Source organism: Carettochelys insculpta, chromosome 4 (genome assembly GCF_033958435.1).
Source record: "Carettochelys insculpta isolate YL-2023 chromosome 4, ASM3395843v1, whole genome shotgun sequence".
NCBI classification, from domain to species: Eukaryota; Metazoa; Chordata; order Testudines; family Carettochelyidae; genus Carettochelys; species Carettochelys insculpta.
In genome coordinates, this window is record NC_134140.1 from 69,521,916 (window position 1) to 69,534,309 (window position 12,394).

A 12,394-nucleotide genomic window follows, 5' to 3' on the forward strand; every position below is an offset into this window, starting at 1 on the left:
ACCGGTCGAGGACCTTAAGAAGTCTTTCTTCATGCTCCTCCAATGTTCTTCCGAATACGATCAGGTCATCCAAGTAAACCAAGACTTGCAGTAGGTTCATGTCTCCTACAACTTTCTCCATAAGACGCTGGAATGTGGCTGGTGCCCCGGAAATCCCTTGCGGCATGCGTTCAAACTGGTAGAACCCTAATGGGCAGATGAAGGCTGTCTTCTCTTTATCTTCTTCCCCCAGAGGAATCTGATAGTATCCACTTCGAAGGTCTAAAACTGAAAACCACTGGCTTCCTAGCAGGCAGTCTAAGGCATCTTGGATCCGAGGCATAGTGTACTGGTCAGTCACCGTACGGCTGTTTAGGGTGCGGTAATCAATACACATCCGGATTTTTCCATTCTTTTTACGGACCACAACAATGGGTGAAGCATATGGGCTGCGGGACTCTGTAATGATGCCATTCTCTGCCAGCTCTTGAAGATGCTGTCGCACATCTTCCATCTCAGAAAGGGCGATCTTCCTAGATCTCTCCCGGAAGGGCCGAGAATCATGCAGCCTGATGTTATGTTCAACCCCTTTTGCACATCCCACATCCCACTCATGCAGTGAGAATACCTTTGTTCTCTTGCAAAGCTTTTCCCTTAACCGCGTCTTCCATTCCTCAGACAGTGGTGAGTCTCCAAAGTCGAATTTTTCTGGATCTATTGTTGGGGCCGGAGCTCCACACTGGGGCTTTACCACTGCATCGGGCTCAAAAAGGTCTGCTATCTTTTGCCCTCGCTTTACAACAATATCACAACTCGTCTCATTAGCGATTAGTATAGTCACCTCTTCCTGGGCTTCAGCGGGTAAGGCTATAACTCCACTGGGAACCAGCACTCCTTCAGGAAGGCCTCCATCAGCTGGTTGCTCTACCATAGCTAGAGTCCCTCCGCTGCTCTTTAGCCAGGTACTCCTAGTGAGCACCTCTTGCTCTGTCCTTGCAGGCACTACTATGGGAGTTGTGCCCGCATACCTCAGGGTACCCATTGGTAGTTCAGGCAACTCCTGTTTAGAATCCTCAAATTTTTTGTAGGCTTCAGCACAAAGTGCATGAATCATCAGGGTGCTCAGGTATTGGTCCCCGGCCCGTCGTCTGCAATATTCTGCCAGTACTTTAAAGAGACTGGAGTTGGTCCCTATGAGCACCGACACGTCAGAGATCCCCTTGGGGTCAGGGCATATTAAGGCAACTGTGTCCACCTCCTCTCTTACCCCTGCCACATCTTCTGGGAACTCTAGGTGCACGATGATATACCCTGCATAGGGGTATTCATTCAGGCTGAGTCCACACAGGCCGAGACCTGTCAATGGCTGGATAGGCAGGTGCCCAAGCCTTTGTTGATAGAATGACTGGAATATGATCGTCACTTGAGACCCTGTATCAAGGACGGCTGTACATTCCACCCCTTCTATTTTCACATTGACTTCTGCTCTAGGTCCTATTAGTCCTCGTGGGAAAGTCGTGGGTCTGTCTCTTCTAGGGGAGCCCTCGCTTCCCGAGGGTGTGGGCGGCTCCTTTCCCAGACCCTGTAGCTGTTTCCCGACTTTTCCCAGGTGGCCCTCAGCTTTTGGTACACCAGTGTTGGATTTTCCTTATTTCGACATCTTGCTGCAGTGTGTCCTTCCTGACCACATTTGTAGCAGAAGAAGGATCCTTTACTTGGCCGGCCTGCAGAAGTAGCTGTCCTGAGCCCAATCTTATGGACCGCTGCTGCTAGCTGTTCACCACTCCGTGGTGCCCGGGCTGAACCTACAGCACCCCTCAGTTCGTCCACCTGCACCATCAGGTCTTGCACTCTTTGGGCAAGCTCCTCTCCACCGTTCACCATCAATGTTTTGGGGAGTTGCGAGGGGGCCGTGCTGCCATGTTTGGATGGTTGAGTGTCCCTGCTCTCACTGGTGGCCTGCCTTTCTTCCTCTTCTCGGATCTCTTTAATCAATCGCGAATAGCTGGGTGGGGCCGCCAGTCGTTCCCTTAACCGAAGGTGGAGTATGATTGGGTGCTGGTATTGCGCTCCCCTCACAATTTGGGACACTCGAGTTCGATCCATTTGCTCCGCTGTGATGGCTCCATGCAAGACAACTCTCTGCAGTAGTTTCTCCAACCTCTGAACATAGGTTGATAACTTTTCGCCTCTCTGTTGTCTGGTGCTCAAGAATTTGCAATAAACTTCCTCCGAATCTTCAGTCCTCCCAAAGGCATGATTGAGAGCTTCCAAGCAGTCATTTGCACTAACCTCCGGATTACCCAGCTTGAACATCTGAATGACATCCAGCGCGGGACCCCGGAGACTCTCTATCAGTCGCCTTCTTTTCTCAGCTTCAGGTACTGCCCACTCTCGGAGCATTTCAGTGGTATGTTCTAACCAGGGTTCAAACGCTTCTTCCCCGGGTATTGGGACCGCACCACCCAAAAATAAGCATAACTTACGGTATGAACTAGATTCATGATGAGGTTGCAGGACCTTCTCCAATGCTCGTCCCAAAGCTTTGGCCCATACATCCATAGAAGGGCCAGGGGCCAATGGTTCAGCACTCAGTAGACTTGACACGTCAGCCATAGTCTTTCCTTCCTGTGCCAAAAAGGCTGTCATCTTCTCCTCAAATACAGCATGTGAAGTGGGGCCTGTTGCAAAGGCCTTGGCGATCACAACTTTCAAAGTGCCAGTGGGAATCTTTATCTCACTTGGGATCTGCAAAGAGTCCACAGCTACTGGCAATTCACATATCACCACAAATGCTTTGTCGTCTACTTGAGGTCTACGCCCCCGTATGCGACACCTCGTTAGAGAATCAATGGCTTTTGTTAGAAGGGCCTCAATCGGGCCATCTTCCATACCCTCAGGTATCCCTAAAACTAATAGACAATTTCTAGGGTCAATACCCAACTCCTCACACCACTCTTCTAGCATACAGCCAGCCATGGTATAAACTCTAACTTATCCCGCAACAACAACTGCTTCTTACAATGTTATATATATATATATGTGTGCTTGCGAGGGGTACTAGCCAGCAAAAGATATCCCGGACGAGCCCCCACTTATGTAACCCTTCTGTTAATGCCAGATGCCTGCCAGAAGGGCTGGGTTCAACTCTTGTGGGGTTTTCCTATCAAGGATACAATCAACCGGCTCGAGCCCCCACCCAGTGGCCTGGGACAATTTCACCCCCGTGCTGGGTGCCTGTAAGGCAGTTCTCCCCCCCCTCGCAAGCACAGAGTCTGAGATAGAAATGGCTTGTTTAATGACCATAACCTACCCCCAGGTTACAGCGACAGATGCAGTATATCTCAGCACAGAAGAGACAAAACCCCTTTTACCCAGATACCATCCCCATATGCAGTAGAACCCAGTCTCTTGCTGGGGCTCTTGGCCCTTTTCCACACACACACAGTTACAGGGTGTACCCTCTGCGGTGCAGTCCCAAACTCAAAGCCCACAGATACATCACCAGGGCAATACTAGCTGTCCACTTCTCTGTAGCCTCCCCTTGCTGTCACCAGCCATCTGCCAGTCACCGTCATCCGCCGCCGCCGCTCCTACTGGCCGCCCGCCATCGTCCACCACCGCTCCTGGGGTAGAGCTCTGCCCACATATCTACACCAGTAACACCATTACAGGACCTAACCAGATCAGCCACGCCATTGTGGGTTCATTCAGCTGCACATCTACCAATATAATTTATGCCATCATGTGCCAGCAATGCCCCTCTGCTATATACATCGGACAAACTGGACAGTCTCTACGTAAAAGAATAAATGCACACAAATCAGATATCAGAAATGGAAATATACAAAAACCAGTAGGAGAGCACTTCAATCTCCCAGGCCACACAGTAGCAGACTTAAAAATAGCTGAAGCAAAGAAATTTCAGGACCAAACTCCAAAGAGAAATTTCTGAGCTACAATTCATCTGCAAATTCAATGCCCTCAGCTCTGGCTTAAACAAAGACTGCGAATGGCTGGCTAAATACAGAAGCAGCTTCCCCTCCCTTGGTGTTCACACCTCCAGATCAACTCCTGGTAGTAAGCCTCACCCTTGCTGACTGAGCTAACCTTGTTATCCCCACCCTTGCTCTGGCTTATTTATACCTGGCCCTGCAGATTTCCAAGACCAGCATCTGATGAAGTGAGTCTGTGCTCATGCTCAAAACTTTTCTGTTAGTCTATAAGGTGCCACAGGACCCTTCATTGCTGTTACAGATCCAGACTAACACGGCTACCCCTCCAATACTTGACACCATAGCAGCTAGAATTCACTTTCATGGGAGTTTATGAATGGTTTTGGGGGCACCTGGGGGTTCGCACTAGTGAAAGGGTTGAGAACCACTGACCTAGAGTCAGCTCTGGCCATATTACACTGCCTAAATTTGACTAATGGTAATATCAGAATTCTGTGTTTATGCTAGCATAAAAGGCTTCCTGTGACTAAACCAGCATTAGTGCAAGAGTAAACCATACTCATTACACTAAATATAAAATGCTAGATGAATAGAAAACTTAGTTTGCAGCAGATGACACAGTCAATGCTAGGGCAAGGAGAGCTACTGAATAGTATATACACCTGGTAGGGAATTGATGTGCAACTAAAAGCAACATTCTGAACTTTTCAATTTTGAAACCATACCATTTTACCATATGCTATTACATGAAATTATCTTAGTACATTTATTTTAGTCTGACAAGATAATTGAAGAGATGTAGTGCCATAAATGCAATTTACATCAATCTGTATGGTTCTGTAGCATAGTTTAATATAGAACAATTTATTCCAGATAAATGTTTTGCTTATGCAAGATCGTTTGTTACTTGCTGGAGATGACTCTTAAAGGTACACAGGAGTCCTATTATGCTAAATTTTCTCTAGGGCTTCACTATCCACTACTGGACTTTTTGGCTCAGGAAACAGAATAAAAATTATTTTTGCAACGATTTAGACTTTAGCAAAATACCTAGAGAGTGCGGGGTCGGGGGGAGGTATGAAGCTGCAAAGGTGCAATATAACTAAAAATCTTCCGTCATTGATAAAATCATCAGTATTAAGAAGAACCGTCTATTCTTTTGATTCACTTAATCCAATCACGTGCAGCATCAGCTGGCCCGGCGAACAACCTGTCAAATGGTATACCCCCTCCCCCAGCTCCCCGAAATCTCTTGACGCTCCGTCCTACTCCGTTTGGTGACCTTCAGCGTAGGGAGGGGAAGGAAAAGGAGCTGCACCAACCTTGGGCAACTCAGTGAGTTTTCACAGCAGCCTGCCTCTACCTCGAGCATGCTCAGTGCAGCCCTGACCTACTTTTGCGTGCCGAACTCTGCAGAGCGCCAGCTGCCGTTCCTCTGAGTGAGAACAAGCCGGTGCGGCTGGCTGCCTGGCTTCTGGGGTCGCGCTCGGAATGTTTCGGCGCCCCAACGTTCCGCTGCCGAACGTCCGGACACCGCCGTGTGGTTCCATGGAACGCAGCCGGGGTTGCTGAGGCGGCAGGGTTGGCTGGCTACACGCTACGTAGGGAGCGCGGAGGACAGCCGCAGCCGCAGCGAGGGAGCCACCTCCGTGAGTCTATCTACTCGCCTTCGGATCAGTGTCTCCTCCGATTCCCATAGTGGGAAAGGCTCCGTGGCAGTGTAGAAGGGCGTCGTGCGGAGCAGAAATCTCGGGCCCGGGCGATCGTACGGCAAGAGGAGGGTTGGCTCACCTGCGAAAGAAGCATCGGGCTGCAGGTTGGCTTTATTCTTCTAACTTTTCGCTTCCTACGGAGCACGGGTGGGCTCTCGTGGTATCTCGGTCGGCTTAGCAGCTCGCCAGGACCCCCAGCTGTAGGGAGCAGTGGTAGAACCGACTGCCAGTCCAGGAAACATGACCATGACCTGCTATTGCTTTTCCTCAGAGGTTGGGTAGAGGACTCCGACCTGCTGCTGACATTCAGGGCAGGTTGAGGAAAGGGGGAGCTCTCTGTGCTGGAAGAGGGAGTCGGACCCCCTTTTCCAGGAGCCCTCTCAGCTTAAAGGTCAGACATGGGTGTAATTTCTGAATGGCCACATTTGTAGAGGGCTTTTGGGTAGGGTGGGGATTGGAGAGAAAGAGATCCCACTATACCACCCACCTGTCAAGAGAAACTGACAATGGGCCACATCCCCCTCGACTGAACTGACTTGATTTCTCCTCTCTTGGAGGAGACTTCACAACTCCACATCAACTGCTGATAATGGGCAACATCCACCCTGACTGAATAGATCTTGTCAGCTCTGGCCCTCTCCTTTACTGAGATGCCCTCTTTAAATCCTCCTATGCACCCCCCACTCCCCGCAAGCATCTGATGAAGCCGGTCTTTGCCAACAAAAGCTTATGCTACAAAATATCTGTTAGTCTATAAGGTGCCACAGGACTTCTTGTTGTTCTCGAAGATGCATATTAACTCGGCTGCCTCTCTGATACCTGTCAGGAGAAGAATTTTACCATTCAGTTGTCTACCGGTTTTATTTACATGACAAGCTGTACAAGTGCTGCCAGAGTATAGGTAAAAGACTTCTTCAGTATCTGTCAGAGGCAAGTATAGCCTACCCCGGAGGGGGGTTATACACAGTGTTTGTGGGTTGACTGCCTTTGTTCATTTGCCATTGCTGACCCTCTGGTAGATAGATACATACTACAATGCTTTTTGTCAGCTCTTGCTGCCAGGATAAGGCACTTTTTCCTCTTTTGGAGTGAGATGTGTTTCAGTTCCTGATCATTGGAGGAAATGTTTGTCTCACTTCCTCATACTTGGGACATTAGAACAGAAAGTGTCTCTATCTCAATCTCTCCTCTGCAACACTGACTGCACAGTTGCCTTTTGAGAAGTGGTTTCTTCTGGGGATAGACTGTTCTTCGTGCCAATTTCCATCTCTGGTTTGTGGGCACTGATTCTGTATTTGCTGAGATTAGTTGTGCCCATTTCACTGTACTGCTCAGTTCACCAAGTTCGTTATTCCATCTAGGGATCTGCAGCAGTCCCTGCCTGTTGCTGTATTTGATTTGCAGTATTGCTGCTCCCAATTGTTCAAAAATCATGCATCTCCAAACAATGGGTCCTGCCAGGGCACTGTGCAGGCATGTGTCTGAGAACTGGATTGCTTTAACCCAGACATCTTTGTCACCTGTAATTACATATGAATTCTCATGTCAGAGGAGTAGAGGCTCAAATCCAGGTTCCCATCTCTGAGAGTAGCCAGTGCCAGATGCTTCAGAGGAAGGTGCAATAATCCAGTTGGAAAGATTACTAAATCATACTAACAAGAACAAATGCCAGTTCTTAAAGTATTGCTTCATTCAGCAGGGAAACCTGAGAGATTAACCAAGTTGGAGGCATTCTAAATGTACATGCCACCATAGTATCTTCCTCTGGTGCTTCCAAGAACATGTACTCCTAAGCATATAAAACTAATGAGGCCAAAACCTTTTCTCTCTGGCACCTTGAACTCCACCATTCCTGTTTGATCTTGGAATTTTTTATCTTGGGGAATATGAGGTTGGACAGTAGATTTGTAACACTTTATTGTACCCCGTCCAGAGGATGGAGGGGGTCAGGGAAGGGTGTTGATTCAGCAAGTAGCAGTTTTAAATAACAGACATTTTAAGGAAGTAACAGAGAGAAAGCTGTGCTAGTCTATGTACTATCAAAACAAAAAAGCAGTCAAGTAGCACTTTAAAGACTAACAAAATAATTTATTAGGTGAGTTATTGTGGGACAGACCCACTTCTTCAGACCATAGCCAGACCAGAACAGACTCAAAATTTAAGCCACAGAGAACCAAAAACAGTAATCAAGGAGGACAAATCAGAAAAAAATGATCAAGGTGAGCAAATCAGAGAGTAGAGGGGTAGAAGCGTGGGAGGTCAAGAATTTTTATTTTTATTTTTATTTTAAAGGAAGGATTTTAACTGAGCTATTTTAATCAAATGTAAAGGTAGCATGATTGTATTTTGCATTAATTAAACGTGTTGATCACTAGGATGGTCTCATGAGATACCTATCTGAATTCTATGAGTGCCCTAAAGGGACAGTGTTCCCTCAGTCTTCAACTTTGTAACAGTATGACAATGCCATCATATTAAGTTACTTAGCCATACAATACAAGCAGTATAACAGGACAATCAATTAGAAATACAAATAACCCCCAAGCAGTCACATTTTTAGTTTACTTGCATGGCTTTTCTTTTTTTCTTATTACAAAGGAGTAAAAGTTTCCAACAGTATGACAACCAAGATGCTTTTTTCAGTCAGTAACTTGCAGCTTTTTAAATAGGTCTCTCTGATAAGCAACCTGTTTGGCCTTGTTTTCATTTCCAAATGGTCCTTCCACATCAAGTGACACCTCTTGTATGATACACTGAAAAACTGAAATGTTCATTGCCAATGAAAAAGGGGGGTTAAACTGAAATGTTTTTAAAGTAAAAAAATCGAGCATATTTTCAGTTTTTTTAGAACTATGCATTTTAGAAGTCATGCTACTCATTGCAGTAGGGTAGATTTGATGTCTGCTGTACTTTGATTCATTTTAATGGCAATCATATATATGCCTGTTATCTAAAAGTACTTTTATATCAACTGAAGCTTTTCTTCCACCATTTTATAACCACCACAGTGCTGTAAAATATTCATAAGTTTATACAGCTCACAATACAACAAATATAAATAAAGCTCCTGCAAATAGTAAGCCACCCACATGGGATGGGTGATATATGTTTACTCTGCTTTTAATTGTATACTAATAGATGTGCATGGCATTTTCAAAATACAGCCATATTTCCTATCCTGAAGAGCTTGCAGTTTGAGTTGCATAGAATTAAAACCCAATTCAATTTGAATAAAATAGCAGTGGAAAAAGTCTGTAAGTATTTATTGCATGCCAGTGAGGCCCTGCAAAAACCTCATATTGCACAATTTCGCAGTTTAGCAAGCTGAGAAAAGTGCATTCTATTCTGTAATAACTTCAGTGTTTGGGGATGAGGTTAAATGTGTTGTCCCACAAAACTGAAATATGATTCAGCCTTAGTAGCTGGAACCTATCTGTTTTTATCATGTTCTCCAGCTGTGCTGCAAATCCTGCAAATAGGCAAGACTCTAGCTTAGATCAGGAAAAGAAATTTAAAATAGAGTTGGCGCTATTTACACTTCAACACAAAAATTATTTTAACCTGCTTTCAAGGAGTACCATGTTATACCCTCTTCCCAAACTCTCTCATTATAGTGTCATCATCATCAATAACAGTGGGCTCAGCGCCCACTGGTGTCTGATGCCTCTCTCACTATTTCCTTCCATCTTTCCCTATCCAGTCCAGAGTGGCTTAGTTTCTGGAGACTAGCTCTGCACCAATCTACTACATCATCTATCCATTCTCTGTGGGGTCTGCCTCTCCTATTCGAACCATCCATTATGCCAAATGCCAGGGTCTTGATTTTTTGTTTGTTGTTCATTCTGCAAATATGTCCAAATAGTTGTGGCTTCCGTTTTATAACCTTCTGCAGCAGGTTTTCTTTTGGCTGTATCTTTCTATATAATTCCTCATTGGTGACCTTTTGCATCCATCCTATGCTCAGAATCTTTCTATAACAACTCCTTTCAAATGCCAATATTCTTCTTTTCAAATCTTTCGTTATCACCCATGTCTCAGATCCGTACAACATGCTGCTGAATACACACGTTTTCAAGATGCCCAGCTTTGTTCTTAAGCTAATTGCTTTGCTTTTCCAGATGTTATCATTATAGTATAGATGCACCCAAAGCCCTTCTACATTTTTGCAACCACCTAGGCCAGGGGTCGGCAACCTGTGGCTCCAGAGACGCATGTGGCTCTTTAAGGAGCCCTTGTGGCTCTGATCGCTGCCATTGCTGGCTCCTCTTGCAGCTCCCTGCACTGCTCCCACTGAAATAATAGAACTAAACTGAATTGGTTTAACAGCCGGCGTTAAACCAGTTCAATTTATGTCCATTATTGTGCAGGGAGTTGCCTGCATTGCACGTGGGGGAAGTGAGCAGGGGGAGGAGCAGCCAAGTCTTCCCCTGCCGGAGCTGCACAGCTGCACTAAGGAGGAAGAGGCGCGGGGAAGCCTCCTGCAAGCACAGCTTCCCTCCCTGCAGGGCCAGCGCCTCCTCCAGGGCAGTCTGGCATCCCCCCAGCTCGTCCTCTCTGTACAGCAGACGCCAGAGCCTGGAGCTGCACCTGGTGGCAGTACAAGGTCGGTTCCCCCAGGACCCAGCCCAGCTCCTGGCCCAGCCCCAGGATCTGGTGAGTCTGGTGCTGGCGCTGGTGGGTGGAGAGTGGCTGGGAAAGTTGCAGGCACTTTCTGTCCTGAGGAGTTTGCGGGGGACCTAGGGCGGGGGGCCCAGAATGCGTGTGGGGGGAAATTAGAGGGTGGGCAAGTAAGGTCCAGTTTCAGTAGGGAGGTTGGGGCAGGGTGGCAGAAGTGAGTTACTCATGGGGATGGGGGGGTAATTTGGTGCTGATGGGAGTTAAGTCTGGGAATGGGAGGGGGTGGGATGGAGGGCGTGCTGGGGGGTAAAGCCTGGATATGGGGGTAACAACTTTCCAACTAGTATAAATCTTTCTGTGCGCTGTTCTTAAAATAGGGGTGACAGAAAGTATAGTTAGACATTATTTATTAAGGATCATCTCATATTCACATGCACTGCGGCTCCTGAAGTATTGGTTTTGTAACTGAATTTGAAAAAATGACTCTTCTCACAATATGGGTTGCTGACCCATGATTCAGGCTATACAACAGAATCTGAAGACTTAGGGCCAGGCTGCTAGTAGGAGGCCTTGGCCAACATAGCCTTACTGGTGTCGTATGCCTCCTAAGTGTTTAGTATCGACACAGCTAATGCTGGCAAAACTAAATACCTAAATCCCCCATTGGATCCTTTTTTGCCAGGGCAAAACTGGTTGTAGCTTAGGCCCAGTCTGAGACGGTGTATATATCTTGTCACTGCATGCAATCCTAATTGTATTATTCGGTGCTTTAAACTGAAAAGTCCTGCATTTGGTTAGTAACATGTAATTTCCTATCCATGTACAAGCACGTCCTAGAAATGCCCCTGCCAAACAATGGGGATATTATTACTTCCCACCAATTACCATAATTTAATTAAATCACTCACCACCAAATACAGAGTATCATAAGGCACATTGAGTGGGAAAGCTGACTTCTTTTCCTACTGCAAGCCTGAGGAAAGGAATCATTTTGTGTAAGAACTAGACTACACATAGATCTGCACCAAAATAACAGAAGGTGTGAATTAAAACAATTGGTGAAATGTAGTATGTGTAAAGTACCTAAAATCATTCAGGGCTTGCAGACCTTACGGCCTGGTCCAAACACAGGTTTTGTATCAATTAAATTATTTTGGTTAGTGACGTAATTTTAAAAGAAATTCATTTATTAAATCAGTTCAACAACTAGTGGGGACACAGTTATAGTGGTATAAATTGTGCCTGTCTTCCAGTATGTCTTACTTCCCTAAATTTGCCTGGATGAGCAGTGCCAATGGAGGAGGAGGATTCTATGCCTTTTATTATGCTAGTTTCAACCTTGTATAGTTGAAGTGATATAAAAACTATAGTAGACGAGATCTAACAAATTTTGTTTTAATGAAAAATCTTGATTTTAAAATATTTTTACTTGGGCTATAAACATTTGGAGCCCAAAGCTGACTGTCTTATAGCTGGCCCAAAGGAAGAAGAAAGTGATATTGATTATATACAAAAGTGCACAGACCATTCTCTTGTCACTATCCAAGCTCAGTTGAATGCAAAACATAAAGAGCACAAAAGAGCATAACAAATGAAAATGAAATCAGAGATTTAAGTCTTTCAAATTTAAATAACATCCTGCACAGACAGCCACATGCCCATACTACTCCCCATTGATTTCACTGTAGCTCTCCATAAAGCATTCAGTTTTGTCCTCATGAGTCCTACTCTCGGAACAAAGACTAAGATGCTGATAGGTAAAGAAATCCAATACTTTTTAACTTGCCATTATCCTTTTGAATCATAATCATAATCATCCACACTCTCAACTACAGTTAATTTCTTGCAAGTGCTCTCTGGCAGTTCTGAAATGGCCACGATCACAGCATTAGTGCTTTACTCCTTTGTACTTTATCCTGGAGGTCAGTAAGTAAAAAAGCAAATCATTAAGATGTGGTATCATGTGCCTATCACGGATTACATATTTTATGTAATGACTGAGGCCATCTGAAGTCTGGTGGGAGTTGTTATATACAAAGTCCTTATTTTCCTGCTAATGTAAAAGAAGCCTTCAGTTAAAATAGCAACGAAGGGTCCTGTGGCACCTTATAGACTAACCTTAAAGACCCT

The 12,394-nt window shown here is 45.5% G+C and overlaps 1 protein-coding gene across 4 annotated transcripts in view; it reads left to right on the top strand.

Moving 5' to 3' along the window:
* Positions 1 to 4,885: 4,885 nt before the first annotated feature.
* MFAP3L (microfibril associated protein 3 like) overlaps positions 4,886 to 12,394 on the top strand; it is a 36,552-nt gene continuing 29,043 nt past the window's right edge. For 3 of the 4 annotated variants that reach the window (XM_074993030.1, XM_074993032.1, XM_074993033.1), the window contains exon 1: positions 4,886 to 5,751. The gene's annotated coding sequence lies outside the window, so the exon portion shown is untranslated. Of the gene's footprint in view, positions 5,752 to 6,397; positions 6,578 to 12,394 lie in introns of all 4 variants that reach the window. The other variant, XM_074993031.1, reaches the window with a different exon arrangement.